Source organism: Aquarana catesbeiana, linkage group LG13, assembly GCF_042186555.1.
Source record: "Aquarana catesbeiana isolate 2022-GZ linkage group LG13, ASM4218655v1, whole genome shotgun sequence".
Lineage (NCBI taxonomy): Eukaryota > Metazoa > Chordata > Amphibia > Anura > Ranidae > Aquarana > Aquarana catesbeiana.
Genome location: NC_133336.1, coordinates 110,483,910 through 110,499,549, shown reverse-complemented (window position 1 = coordinate 110,499,549; position 15,640 = coordinate 110,483,910).

The window sequence follows — 15,640 nt, the reverse complement described above, 5'->3', positions numbered from 1 at the left end:
ACCCCCTGTGATTCCTCATGTCCTTAGCCTACTTGGAACATTTCCAGTGCTTGGCCCTTGTGTACCTTTATCAGCTTTCAGCCCCTGTGCTGTGATCCCCTGTGAGTTTGTGCCTGCTATATGTTGGCATCACCTGCAGTCTGTTTCAGTGTCTTCCAGTTTATTTCTGGTATGTCTCCTACTTGATGTCCCTGTGCACTTGTACTTGCTCGTAGAGATTCCTGTGAGTCTCTCTTTGCATTGCTACACACTCCTGTGGGTCACTGTGCGTCTGTTCCCATGCATACCTTGACCATTTTTAAAATGTGCCGAGTACAAAATGTGCAGGTCAGGTCCACTATTGTCAATATCCAGTAGCTGAGTAATGACGTACAGACCATGCATGTTCACAATTGCTTTGGTCTCTGCAGAGTGATTGCTCAAAGGACACAACAGTTGCAAGGACACAGGTTGCAAGCTAGAATGCACTGACACAATAGAAGTCATAGGACTGCTATGTACTGCTGATGAGAAAACGCATTTAGCAGTTTATATTTACTAAAATAATTGCATTTCCATGTTCTGTGTACTGTGGAAGACCAGATATAGTGAATGCAGGGACCTGGGTTTAACCACTTCAGCCCTGGAAGGATTTACCCCCTTCCTGACCAGAGCACTTTTTACAATTTGGCACTGCATCGCTTTAACTGCTAATTGCGCGGTCATGCAATGCTGTACCCAAACGAAATTTGCGTCCTTTTCTTCCCACAAACAGAGCTTTCTTTTGATGGTATTTGATCACCTCTGCGGTTTTTATTTTTTGCGCTATAAACGAAAATTTTGAAAAAAAATGATATTTTCTACTTTTTGTTATAAAAAAATTCCAATAAACTCAATTTTAGTCATACATTTAGGCCAAAATGTATTCGGCCACATGTCTTTGGTAAAAAAAATGTCAATAAGCGTATATTTATTGGTTTGCGCAAAAGTTATAGTGTTTACAAACTAGGGTACATTTTCTGGAATTTACACAGCTTTTAGTTTATGACTGCCTATGTCATTTCTTGAGGTGCTAAAATGGCAGGGCAGTACAAACCCCCCCAAATGACCCCATTTTGGAAAGTAGACACCCCAAGGAAATTGCTGAGAGGCATGTGGAGCCCATTGAATATTAATTTTTTTTGTCCCAAGTGATTGAATAATGACAAAAAAAAAAATAATACAAAAAGTTGTCACTAAATGATATATTGCTCACACAGGCCATGGGCATATGTGGAATTGCACCCCAAAATACATTTAGCTGCTTCTCCTGAGTATGGGGATACCACATGTGTGGGACTTTTTGGGAGCCTAGCCGCGTAAGGGGCCCCGAAAACCAAGCACTGCCTTCAGGATTTCTAAGGGCGTAAATTTTTGATTTCACTCCTCACTACCTATCACAGTTTTGAAGGTTTATAAAATGCCAAGATGGCACAAACCCCCCCCCAAATGACCCCATTTTGGAAAGTAGATACCCCAAGCTATTTGCTGAGAGGCATGTTGAGTCCATGGAATATTTTATATTTTGACACAAGTTGCGGGAAAGTGACCAATTTTTTTTTTTTGTACAAAGTTGTCACTAAATGATATATTGCTCAAACATGCAATGGGCATATGTGGAATTACACCCCAAAATACATTCTGTTTCTTCTCCTAAGTACGGGGATACCACATGTGTGGGACTTTTTGGGAGCCTAGCCGCGTATGGGGCCCCGAAACCAAGCACCGCCTTCAGGATTTCTAAGGGCGTAAATTTTTTATTTCACTCCTGACTATCTATCACAGTTTTGATGGCCATAAAATGCCAAGATGGCACAACCCCCCCCCCCCCCAAATGACCCCATTTTGGAAAGTAGATACCCCAAGCTATTTGCTGAGAGGCATGTTGAGTCCATGGAATATTTTATATTTTGACACAAGTTGCGGGAAAGTGACCAATTTTTTTTTTCTTTTTTTGCACAAAGTTGTCACTAAATGATATTTTGCTCAAACATGCCATGGGCATATGTGGAATTACACCCCAAAATACATTCTGCTGCTTCTCCTGAGTACAGGGATACCACATGTGTGGGACTTAAATGTGAGACATGTGTGGGGCGTAAATTTTTGATTTCACTCCTCACTACCTATCACAGTTTTGAAGGTTTATAAAATGCCAAGATGGCACAAAAACCCCCCCAAATGACCCCATTTTGGAAAGTAGACACCCCAAGCTATTTGCTGAGAGGCATGTTGAGTCCATGGAATATTTTATATTTTGACACAAGTTGCGGGAAAGTGACAATTTTTTTTTTTTTACAAAGTTGTCACTAAATGATATATTGCTCACACAGGCCATGGGCATATGTGGAATTGCACCCCAAAATACATTCTGCTGATTCTCCTGAGTACGGGGATACCACATGTGTGGGACTTTTTGGGAGCCTAGCCGCGCACGGGGCCCCAAAAACAAAGCACCGCCTTCAGGATTTCTAAGGGCGTAAAGTTTTGATTTCACTCCTCACTACCTATCAGAGTTTTGAAGCCCATAAAATGCCCAGATGGCACAACCCCCCCCAAATGACCCCATTTTAGAAAGTAGACATCCCAAGCTATTTGCTGAGAGGCATGTTGAGTCCATGGAATACTTTATATTTTGACACAAGTTGCGGGAAAGTGACAATTTTTTTATTTTTTTTTTTTGCACAAAGTTGTCACTAAATGATATTTTGCTCAAACGTGCCGTGGGCATATGTGGAATTACACCACAAAATACATTCTGCTGCTTCTCCTGATTACAGGGATACCACATGTGTGGGACTTTTTGGGAGCCTAGCTGCATACGGGGCCCCGAAACCAATCACCGTCTTCAGGATTTCTAAGGGCGTAAATTTTTGATTCACTCCTCACTACCTATCACAGTTTCGAAGGCCATAAAATGCCAAGATAGCAAAAACCCCCCCAATGACCCTATTTTGGAAAGTAGACACCCCAAGCTATTTGCTGAGAGGCATGGTGAGTATTTTGCAGCTCTCATTTGTTTTTGAAAATGAAGAAAGACAAGAAAAACATTTTTTTTTCTTTTTTCAATTTTACAAAAAGCGAGGTCTGCAAAATACTCACTATACCTCTCAGCAAATAGCTTGGGGTGTCTACTTTCCAAAATAGGGTCATTTGGGGGGTTTTGTGCCACCTGGGCATTCCATGGCCTCCGAAACTGTGATAGGCAGTGAAGAGTGAAATCAAAAATTTACGCCCTTAGAAAGCCTGAAGGCGGTGCTTGGTTTTCGGGGTCCCGTACGTGGCTAGGCTCCCAAAAAGTCTCACACATGTTGTATCCCCGTACTCAGGAGAAGCAACAGAATGTATTTTGGGGTGTAATTTCACATAATCCCATGGCATGTTTGAGCAATATATCATTTAGTGACAACTTTGTGCAAAAAAAAAAAAGTTGTCTTTTTCCCGCAACTTGTGTCACAATATAAAATATTCCATGGACTCTACATGACTCTCAGCAAATTGCTTGCGGTGTCTACTTTCCAAAATGGGGTCATTTGGGGGGGTTTTGAACTGTCCTGGCATTTTATGCACAACATTTAGAAGCTTATGTCACACATCACCCACTCTTCTAACCACTTGAAGACAAAGCCCTTTCTGACACTTTTTGTTTACATGAAAAAATTATTTTTTTTTGCAAGAAAATTACTTTGAACCCCCAAACATTATATATTTTTTAAAGCAAATGCCTTACAGATTAAAATGGTGGGTGTTTAATTTTTTTTTTTTTGACACAGTATTTACGCAGCGATTTTTCAAACACATTTTTTGGGAAAAAACACACTTTTTTAAATTTTAATGCACTAAAACACACTATATTGCCCAAATGTTTGATGACATAAAAAAGATGATCTTAGGCCGAGTACATGGATACCAAACATGACATGCTTTAAAAATGCGCACAAACGTGCAGTGGCAACAAACTAAATACATTTGTAAAAGCCTTTAAAAGCCTTTACCACTTTAGATTTACAGAGGAGGTCTACTGCCAAAATTACTGCCCTCGATCTGACCTTCATGGTGATACCTCACATGCATGGTGCAATTGCTGTTTACATTTGACGCCAGACCGACGCTTGCGTTCGCCTTTGCACGAGAGCAGGGGGGGACAGGGGTGCTTTTTTTTTTTTTTTCTTTATTATTTTTTTGCTTTTTTATCTTATTTTTAAACCGTTGCTTTCATTTTTATTTTTTTTTTAATCATTTTTATTGTTATCTCAGGGAATGTAAATATCCCCTATGATAGCAATAGGTAGTGACAGGTACTCTTTTTTTAAAAAACTGGGGTCTATTAGACCCTAGATCTCTCCTCTGCCCTCAAAGCATCTGACCACACCAAGATCGGTGTGATAAAATGCTTTCCCAATTTCCCAATGGCGCTGTTTACATCTGGCGAAATCTAAGTCATGAAATGCTTGTAGCTTCCGGTTTCTTAGGCCATAGAGATGTTTGGAGCCACTCTGGTCTCTGATCAGCTCTATGGTCAGCTGGCTGAATCACCGGCTGCATTCTCAGGTTCCCTGTTGGGACAGGAGAGCCAGAGAAAAACATGGAAGACTGTGGGGGGATTCCCTCCCACTGCTTGTAAAAGCAGTCTAGAGGCTAATTAGCCGCTAGGATTGCTTTTACATAAAAGCCGACCGCTGGCTGAAAAGAATGATACCTAGATGATACCTAAACCTGCAGGCATCATTCTGGTATAACCACTCAAAGTCCAGCAACATACCAGTACGTTGCTGGTCCTTGTTGGGCATATATTGTAAACTTTTTTTTCATGCAGCATGTGGGCTGAACAAAAAAAAGAGATTGATCGGTGGGTATGCCCACCATTAGAATACCTCCCTTCATCCACCCACTTCTAATGATGGGCATACATGCACCATATATATATGCCGAAGCATGGGGGCACCCTCCCGCAAAAGTTAGGAGAAAATCGCTCCTCCGCCCTCTGCTGCCCCCACGCTTCGGCATATATGCTGAAGTATGTAACTGTGGTGGCGAAATCACCTACAACAGCGTTGGAGTCACGGCTTTATGTATCGTGGGAGCAAATGCTGTTGCTGTCAAGATAAATAAATCTGCGCTGCAACTGAATGGCGTACCTGCTAAGCAAATGATGGTTAACAATAAAACAAAGTAACATTACAGTATAACAGTAAGACTTACCATACCTGCAAAGCAAATACAAAAAAAACATAGTAAAAAATAAAACATTTAACGCAACCTGTGCCTAAAATATATATATGCCGAAGCATGGGGGCATTCTCCCACAAAAGGCAGGAGCAAATCGCTCCTCCACCCATTGCTGCCCCCACGCTTCGGCATATATGCTGAAGTATGTAACTGTGGTGGTGAAATCACGTCTGACAGCGCTGGAGTCACGGCTTTATGTATCGTGGGAGCAAACGCTGTTGCTGTCAAGATAAATAAATCTGCGCTGCAACTGAATGGCGTACCTGCTAAGCAAACGATGGTTAACAATAAAACAAAGTAACATTACAGTATAACAGTAAGACTTACCATTCCTGCAAAGCAAATACAAAAAAACATAGTAAAAAATAAAACATTTAACGCAACCTGTGCCTAAAATATATATATGCCGAAGCATGGGGGCATCCTCCCACAAAAGGCAGGAGCAAATCGCTCCTCCACCCACTGCTGCCCCCACGCTTCATCATATATGCTGAAGTATGTAAATGTGGTGGTGAAATCACCTCCGACAGCTCTGGAGTCACAGCTTTATATATCGTGGGAGCAAACACTGTTGCTGTTCAAGATAAATAAATCCGCGCTGCGACTGAATGGTGTACCTGCTAAGCAAATGATGGTTAACAATAAAATAAAGTAACATTACAGTATAACAGTAAGACTTACCATACCTGCAAAGCAAATACAAAAAAAACATAGTAAAAAATAAAACATTTAACGCAACCTGTGCCTAAAATATATATATGCCGAAGCATGGGGGCATCCTCCCACAAAAGGCAGGAGCAAATCGCTCCTCCACCCACTGCTGCCCCCACGCTTCATCATATATGCTGAAGTATGTAAATGTGGTGGTGAAATCACCTCCGACAGCGATGGAGTCACAGATTTATATATCGTGGGAGCAAACACTGCTGCTGTCAAGATAAATAAATCTGCGCTGCAACTGAATGGCTTGCCTGCTAAGCAAATGATGGTTAACAATAAAATAAAGTAACATTACAGTATAACAGTAAGAGTTACCATACCTGCAAAGCAAATACAAAAAAAAACATAGTAAAAAATAAAACATTTAACGCAACCTGTGCCTAAAATATATATATGCCGAAGCATGGGGGCATCCTCCCACAAAAGGCAGGAGCAAATCGCTCCTCCACCCACTGCTGCCCCCACGCTTCATCATATATGCTGAAGTATGAAACTGTGGTGGTGAAATCACCTCCAACAGTGCTGGAATCACAGCTTTATGTATCGTGGGAGCAAACGCTGTTGCTGTCAAGATAAATAAATCCGCTCTGCAGCTGAATGGCGTACCTGAAAACAAAAAAATGGTTACCAACAAAACACAGTAAACAGTAAAGTATAAAAAAATTGCATATCTGAAAAGCAAACATGGTAAAACATAATAACAATAAAACATTGCAGAATAGAATACAGTAAAAAAGAGCAGAACAATAGAGAGAGAATAGAGAGAGAGAGAGAACAATAAAACGACAACTATTTTTGTTTTTTTTATTTTATATTTTTTTGTGTTTTTATTTTTTTTATTTTTTTATTTATTTTTTTTTTTACACTTTTTTTAGTAACTTTAACTTTTGTAACTAATACCAGGTTTGGATCTCTCAAAATGCGATGGCATCTTGGGAGACCCTGTGAAAGTGTGTCCTAGTCTGTGCAATGCTGTACCCTACGCTAAAACTCAACTAGTGTATGGTAGCGTTCAGAACATTCACCAATGCATAGACCAGGATTGTCAGGACAGGAGGGACAATAATACCGGGTGTCACGCCTATATCCGCGCTTGCTACAGACACAACATCTTCTTTGGGGGGTTCGTTGGGTAGGGCTACTCGGGAGGACATAAGAAAAATGCCTCTCATGTAGCCGGCTTACTGCATTTGGTTGGGGAAGGTGAGGTGGAGCACTGTCTGGATACAGAAGGGCTCTTACGATCTCTTCCTGGAATTTAAGGAAGGATCCAGTCTGTCCTGAAGCTCTGTATAGCACATGAGCGTTCAGCAAAGCCAATTGAAATAAATAAACAGACACTTTTTTGTACCAGCGTCTGGCCTTACGGGCAACTAGGTACGGCGCCAACAACTGGTCATTGAGGTCCACCCCTCCCATATTTTGGTTATATTCGTGGACACAGAGGGGTTTCTCCACAACACCAGTCGCCGTAGTAATTTGGACCGTCGTGTCTGCATAAAGGGAGGTAAGAACGAAATTATTCTTATTATCCCTCCACTTCATAGCGAGCAAGTTATTACACTGCAAGCAGGCTCTCTCCCCCAGCCTAAGATGGGAATCTACAAGCCGCTGGGGAAAGCCCCGGCACGGTGTCACATGCTCCAATCTGTTGATCAAAAAGGTGACTAAAAAGTGGCACGCTCGTGTAATAATTGTCCACGTACAAGTGGTACCCCTTTCTGAATAAGGGTGACACCAAGTCCCACACTATCTTGCCAGCGCTTCCTATGTAGTCAGGGCAGTTTGTCGGCTCTGCGTGACTATCTTTGCCCTCGTAAACCATAAAACTACATGTATAGCCTGTGGCCCTGTCACAGAGCTTATAAATCTTGACCACGTATCTGGCATGCTTGCTGGGAAGGTACTGTTTGAATGACAAGCGGCCAGAAAATTTAATCAGGGACTCATCAACGCAGACAACTTGATGGGGAGTAAACAAGTCTGCAAAATGCTGGTTGAAGTGGTTTACGAGGGGCCAAATTTTGTAGAGCCGATCGTATCCAGGGTCTCAACAGAGTTCATTGTCATTGGAGTGCATGAACCTCAAAATCTGCTCGTATCGTGCCCTGGTCATGGAGGCAGAGAACAAGGGCATATGGTGAATTGGGTCAGTGGACCAATATGACCGCAACGCACTCTTTTTAGTTATGCCCATGTTGAGGGAAAGGCCCAGAAAGATCTTAAATTCAGAGACCGTAATTGGTCTCCAATCTCTGGCAAGGGAGGACTGGGGAATAGTGGTGATGTGTTGACCAGCGTATAAATTGCTTTGGTCCACAATAGATCTATAGAGATCTTCGGTGAAAAACAGTGAATAAAAATCCAGTGGTGTAAAATCAACTGTTTTCACCTGAATTCTGGGTTGGCCAGTAAATGGGGGAAGTACGGGTGCTGCAGAAGTGGTGGGTTCCCAATTCGGATTGGCGAATGCAGCAGGAAGGGCACTATGGGCACGACGGGCCTGTGTTCGTCTTCTTGGTGGCAGCGGGACACTACTAGTGCTTGCCACCTCGCCAGCTTGAACTGCACTTATGGGACTCGCCATGTCACCACGTGATACTGCAGTGCTGGATGTACGACCAGGGTGTACTAGGCCGCTGGTGCTTGCCAGTTCACCAGAAGGAATAGCGGCGCTAGTACTGCTCTGCTCCATACGAGGGACCTGCGGTTCTTGCACTTCAAGGACAGAAGAAGAAGATTGGGGTCTGGTACACCTGACCTTAGCAGGGACCACAACTCCGTCGTCAGAGCTATCTGTCATGGAGCCGCTGACCTCTACAAGATTGTATTCTGACCCTGAATCTGACAGATGAGTGACTTCCTCTTCACTATCTGTCATGCTCAGAAACGTGTAGGCCTCTTCACTAGTGTACCTTCGATTTGCCATTTTGGGCTCTAAATTTAGGGTACACTAGTGAGACTCACAGGCAAAAAAGCTCCTGACTGTTAGCGACTGATTCAAAAGCTACAAAAAAACTGTTAGCTATCGCAGGGATCAGGCCTGACTCTGCGAACGCTGCAGTTATGTGTGCTTAGTGTTTTGTAAGTGTCAGTGATCGATCGATACTGCACTTGGGTGGGCTGGGCAGGGCTGGGCCGAGGGGCAAAACGCAGGTGCTAGCAGGTATCTGGGCTGATCCCGCTAACACTGTGTTTATGGGAACCCTAAACTGCTGGGGATGCTAGTATAGATCTGATCGGATCAGATATTGATCCGTTCAGATACTATAGCACTAAGGGAGGTGTATGCTGCGTGTGTGGGTGTTAGCGGTACTGGCACTAACCTGACGCTGCCTGGGGCGACGCAGACCTTATCTGACCCTAAAAACGTAACTTATATCACCGCTGGGCAATTAGGGGGTTAAACCTTTATAAGGTAATAAACGGCGGGTGCCCTAAAACTATAATATACTATAAAAAACAAACTAACTAACCAGCGTCACCCGTAACAGTTATACGGTGATCACTGGTGAAAGGGTTAACTAGTGGGCAATCAGGGGGTTAAAACCTTTAGTAGGTAGTATATGGGGGTCCCTGTCGCTATAAAACGCTGACAGCGAACCTATATACTTACCTCCCTAACTAGCGTCACCAGTGACACTAATACAGCGATCAGAGAAATGATCGCTTAGTGACACTAGCGACGGGGGGTGATCAAGGGGTTAACCTTTATTAGGGGGGTTAGGGGGGTACCCTAGACCTAAAGGGGGATACCCCAGACCTAAAGGGGGCTAACCCTAACTGCCCTAACACTTATAACTGTCACAAACTGACACCAATGCAAAAAAAACTGCTATTGGTTTCAGTGTGACAGGAGGTACAAGGGGGTGATCGGGGGTGATCGGGGGGTGACTGGGGGGTGAAAAGTGTGCCTGGCATTCTACCGGAAGTGTAGTGTTTGGTGCACTTACTTGATGTCTTCTCTCCTCGGCGCCGGAACGAAAAAGACCGGCTCGAGGAGAGATGACATCACTTCCTCTGCCTCTGTTTACATTACAGAGGCAGAGGAAGATTCTCATTGGCTGGGAGCGATCGCGAGGGGGGGGCCACGAATGGATGGCCTCCCCCTCACGTCTGATCGCTGCCAGACAGAAGCCGACTGCCTCGGGCACCGGGGGGTCCGATCGGACCCCCGCCCGCGGGAGGCAGATCACGTACAGGTACGTGATTCTGCCTGCCCGTGCCATTCTGCCGACGTATATCGTCGTGAGGCAGTCGGCAAGTGGTTAATAACACTTTAACCACTTCACGCCTGTGCAATAGCCGAAAGACAGCTGCAGCACAGACGCTAATTGCCGGGAGGTCGTCCCTGGACGTCCTCCTGTTTACTTCCGTGATGCGCACTCCTGTGGGCGCGCATCGGGGAAGTTCTGTGCTGGCTGTGTCCCTTAGACATAGCTAGTCACAGATTGCTGTAAACGGCCAATCATAGCGGCCGTTTTCAGCACGATCGGCGGTGCCAATGAGAGATGATCTCATATGTAAACATATGAGATCATTTCTCATCGTCGGCTCTCCCTCCTCACACAGAGACAGCATGTGAGAAGGGAGAGCGAACCGCTGCAGCATGTGTAAAAAAAAAAAACACGAAAAAAGTGACGTCAGTGCCATCTGTCCCCACTATCATCTGTCCCCACTGTCATCTTCCCCCACTGCCATCTCTCCCCAGTGCCATGTATAAGTGCCATATGTCATCAGTGCCATCTGTCATCAGTGCCACATATTAGTGCCATCTGTCATCAGTGCCACATATTAGTGCCATCTGTCATCAGTGCCATCTGTCATCAGTGCCACCTGTCAGTGTCACGTGCCATCTGTTATCAGTGTCATGTGTCATCAGTGCCACGTATCAGTGGCATCTGTCATCAGTGTCACGTATTAGTGCCATCTGTCATCAGTGCCACGTATTAGTGCCATCTGTCATCAGTGCCACGTATTAGTGCCATCTGTCATCAGTGCCACGTGTCATCAGTGCCACATATTAGTGCCATCTGTCATCAGTGCCATGTGTCATCAGTGCCACATATTAGTGCCACCTGTTATCAGTGTCACGTGTCATCAGTACCACGTATTAGTGCCATCTGTCAGTGCCATGTATTAGTGCCATCTGTCATCAGTGCCACGTATTAGTGCCATCTGTCATCAGTGCCACGTATTAGTGCCATCTGTCATCTGTGCCACATCAGTGTCATCAGTGCCACATATCAGTGCCATCTGTCATCAGTGTCACGTGTCATTGTCCTGGTGCTCCAGGGCCTTCAAAAATGTAATAGGTAGTCAACAAGTTAGATGTGTAATTTATGCTCCTAGAACACCTGATGGTGCTCCCTGCATGTTGGGCATCTCTATGAGGCCAGGCTGTGAAAAAGTCCCACACATGTGGTATCGTAATACTCAGGAGGAGTAGCAGAATGTATTTTGGGGTGTCATTTGTGGTATACATATGCCATGTGAGAGAAATAACCTATTACAATGATAATTTTGTGGGGGGAAAAAAGCAGGGAGCCCCTGATGGTGCTCCCTGCATGTTGGGCCTCCCTATGTGGCCAGGCTGTGAAAAAGTCCCACACATGTGGTATCCTAATACTCAGGAGGAGTAGCAGAATGTATTTTGGGGTGTCATTTGTGGTATACACATGCCATATGAGAGAAATAACCTATTACAATGATAATTTTGTGGGGGAAAAAAAGCAGGGAGCCCCTGATGGAGCTCCCTGCATGTTGGGCCTCCCTATGTGGCCAGGCTGTGAAAAAGTCCCACACATGTGGTATCCTAATACTCAGGAGGAGTAGTAGAATGTATTTTGGGGTGTCATTTGTGGTATACACATACCATATGAGAGAAATAACCTATTACAATGATAATATTGTGGGGGAAAAAAAATCTTCATTTCAAGAATTGTGGGAAAAAATGACAACATCAAAAAGCTCACCATGCATCTTACTAAATACCTTGGAATGTCTACTTTCAAAAAAGGGGTCATTTGGGGGGTATTTGTACTTTCCTGACTTGTTCGGGTCGCAAGAAATGAGGCCACCAGGACATCAGGTGTGATCAATTTTTTATGATTTGCACCACAGCTTGTAGACTCTCTAACTTTCACAAAGACCAAATAATATCCACTAATTTGGGTTATTTTTACCAAAGATATGTAGCAGTATAAATTGTGACCAAAATTTATGAAGAAAAATTAATAATTTGCAAAATTTTATCAAAGAAAAATGCATTTTTTTTCAAAATTTTCGGTCTTTTTTCATTTATAGCGCAAAAAAAAACAAAACCCAGAGATGATCAAATACCACCAAAAGAAAGCTCTATTTGTATGAAAAAAAGGACAAAAAATGAATTTGGGTACAGTATTACATGACTGAGTAATTGTCATTCAAAGTGTGAGAGCGCTGAAAGCTGAAAATTGGTCTGGGCAGGAGGGGGGTTTAAGTGCCCAGTAGGCAAGTGGTTAAAGTGATTGTAAACTCCACTTGTACCTACAGGTACTGTAAGTCTATAATAAGGCTTACCTGTAGATACTGTGAATATCTCCTAAACTTGCACAGTTTAGGAGATATTCACAGTGCATGCAGCCGATGACATAATCGGCGCATGCAATCTGAAGGTCCGGCTTACAGTTCCGGACCTGCAGAGCCCGTACCGGAAACAACGGTTCCCATCCGCATGTGCAGGAGTGACGTCATCGTGGCTCCGGCCACTCACAGCACCGGAGCCCGGAAGAAACACAAGGGGAAGATGACAGCTGTCTAGCATACATGCATATTATGCCATTGTCTTATGATTTGTCTACACACGATCGGAATTTAAAGGATCGGATGTTGTTGTCAGAAAATTTTATATCCTGCTCTCAAACTTTGTGTGTCAGAAATTCCAACAGAAAAAGTCTGATGGATCCCACACACGATCGGAATTTCCGACAACACAATCCGATCGCACTTTCTCCGTCGGAAAATCCGACCATTGTACAGGGCATTACAATTTTTTTTTTTAAATGATTATTGTTCTGAGGTTTACAACCACTTTAAGTAGTTAATAATTGCTACTCAAAAAGATAATTTATTAGACATGACATTAGAACAATTGAAGATCTTTATGGACCAAATATAACGGTCTTTATGAACCACTTCAGCCCCAGAAGATTTTAGCCCCTTCCTGACCACAGCACTTTTTACAATTTGGCACTGCGTCTCTTTAACTGACAATTGGGTGGTCATGCAATGCTGTACCCAAACAAAATTTGCGTTCTTTCATTTCCCACAAATAGAGCTTTCTTTTGGTGGTATTTGATCACCTCTGAGGTTTTTATTTTTTGCGCTATAAACAAAAAAGGGTGACAATTTTGAAAAAAAAAAACAAATTTTTTAGTTATTTCTATAATAAATATCCCCCAAATTTAAAAAAAAAACAAATTTCTTCATCAGTTTAGGCAAATATGAATTGTTCTACATATATTTGGTAAAAAAAATCATATCAATAAGCGTATGTTGATTGGTTTGCGCAAAGTTATAGCGTCTACAAACTATAGGAAAGATTTATGGCATTTTTATGGCCTTTATATTCATTTTTATTTTTTTACTAGTAATGGCAGTGATCTGCGATTTTTAGTGGTATTGCGACGGACAGATTGGAGACTTTTGACACATTTTTGGGACCACTGGCATTTATAGATTGATCAGTGCTATAAATATGCACTGATTACTGTATAAATGTCACTGACAGAGAGGGGGTTAACACTAGGGGTGATCTAGGGGTTAACTGTGTGTTCCATCACTGTGTTCTAACTGTGTGGGGATGGGACTAACTAGGAGAGATGACACACACAAATCCCTGTGCTGGCTCTCGTGCATGCCGGGTCCCCTGCTGTGCAGCGGGGGCGTGCGCGCGTGCCTTCAGCGGTGCTCACGCACCCTCTGGTGGCTCTCCTGGGAAAGCTGTATATATACGGGATTTCGCCCAGGAGAGCCATTCCACGGCAATATATCTGCGTGAGCTGGTCGGGAACCGGTTAATTAGGCAATATTGTTAACTGGTCTAGTCAATCACTCAACTAAGGATGACCTTTCTGTTCGGGTCGAACATGAGTTCGACTCGAACATTGGCTGTTTTCCAGTTCGTCAAGAACCCAATATTATGGGCTGTTTGCGCCAAATTTGAGAGACGCGTAGCGGCCCATAATGCACTGCAGGAGCGCAGTGCATTGCTGTACAATGATTGGCCAAAGCATGCACCATGACCTGCAAGCTTTGGCCAATTCCAGCGCCCTCAGCTAAGAGAGCCATAATTGGCCAAAGGCAGGGTGCCTTTAGCCAATCATGGCTCAGGGGGACTAAGTCCACGCCCCACACTATATAAGGCTGCCTGCACGTCGGCCCGTGTAGTGTGTTGTTGGTGTGGACGGAGAGAGAGTGTCATTTAGATTGAGCAGGCAGGCAGGTTATTCAGTTAGCTGCAGTGTATTTAATATATATATACAGACAGTCTCGTATATATATTTATATATATATATATATATATATATATATATATATATATCCACTGCATCCAGTTTAGCTATATCTGATTGCAGTCCGTTCCTGGTGTACTGTTTCTAATATACTTTAGGCAGGCAGGTTATTCATTTAGCTGCAGTGTATATATACGGACAGTCTTGTATAAATATATATATATATATATATGTATATATATATATCCACTGCATACAGTTTAGCTATGGGACAACATGCGCGATTGAAGTCCCATGGCATTCAGCCCCTCATGCATATAGTCCCAGGCCACTCTGTCGAACGCCTTCTCTGCGTCCAACAACAAAAAACCCTGGGGTTTTAGATGATGTCAACCAGTGGTGGATGTTCAATGCTTGTATGGTATTGTCCCTAGCTTCTCTACCCGGAACAAAGCCTACCTGGTCCAGATAGATGAGGCTGGGAAGGAAAGGTAAAAGTCTATTGGCCAGGATCTTTGTGTATAATTTTATATCTACATTAAGTAGAGAGATAGGCCTATAATTTGAGGCTTGCGTGACATCTTTACCCTCCTTAGGGAGAACCGTAATATGTGCATCTAACATATGGCCTGTAGGGATGTCAGGTACTGAGAGGGCATTGAAGGTTGCAATCATCTTAGGAGACAGGACATCCATGAAGCATTTATAATATTGTAATGAGAGCCTGTCAGGGCCTGGGCTTTTACCAGGTTTCATTTGCTTCATGGCAATCTGTAACTCCTGTTCAGAAAGGGGGCCCTCCATCTCCTCGACCTGCTGTTCCGTAATTGTTTGTGTGCCATATTGCGTTAAAAACTCTGCAATTGCCTCCCTTCTTGACATTGGGTCAGTGTCTTCTGAACCTAGGTTGTAAAGCTTAGAGTAATACCTCTCAAAGTTTTTAGCTATGCCTTCATTAGTCGCATGTAGTGATACAGTTTAGCTATATATGACTGCAGGCCGTACCTGGTGTACTTTTTCTAATATACTTCTGGCAGGCAGGTTATTCAGTTAGCTGCAGTGTATTTAATATATATATATACAGACAGTCTCATATATATATGTATGTATATATATATATATATATATATATATATATATATATATATATATATATATATATATATATATATATATAT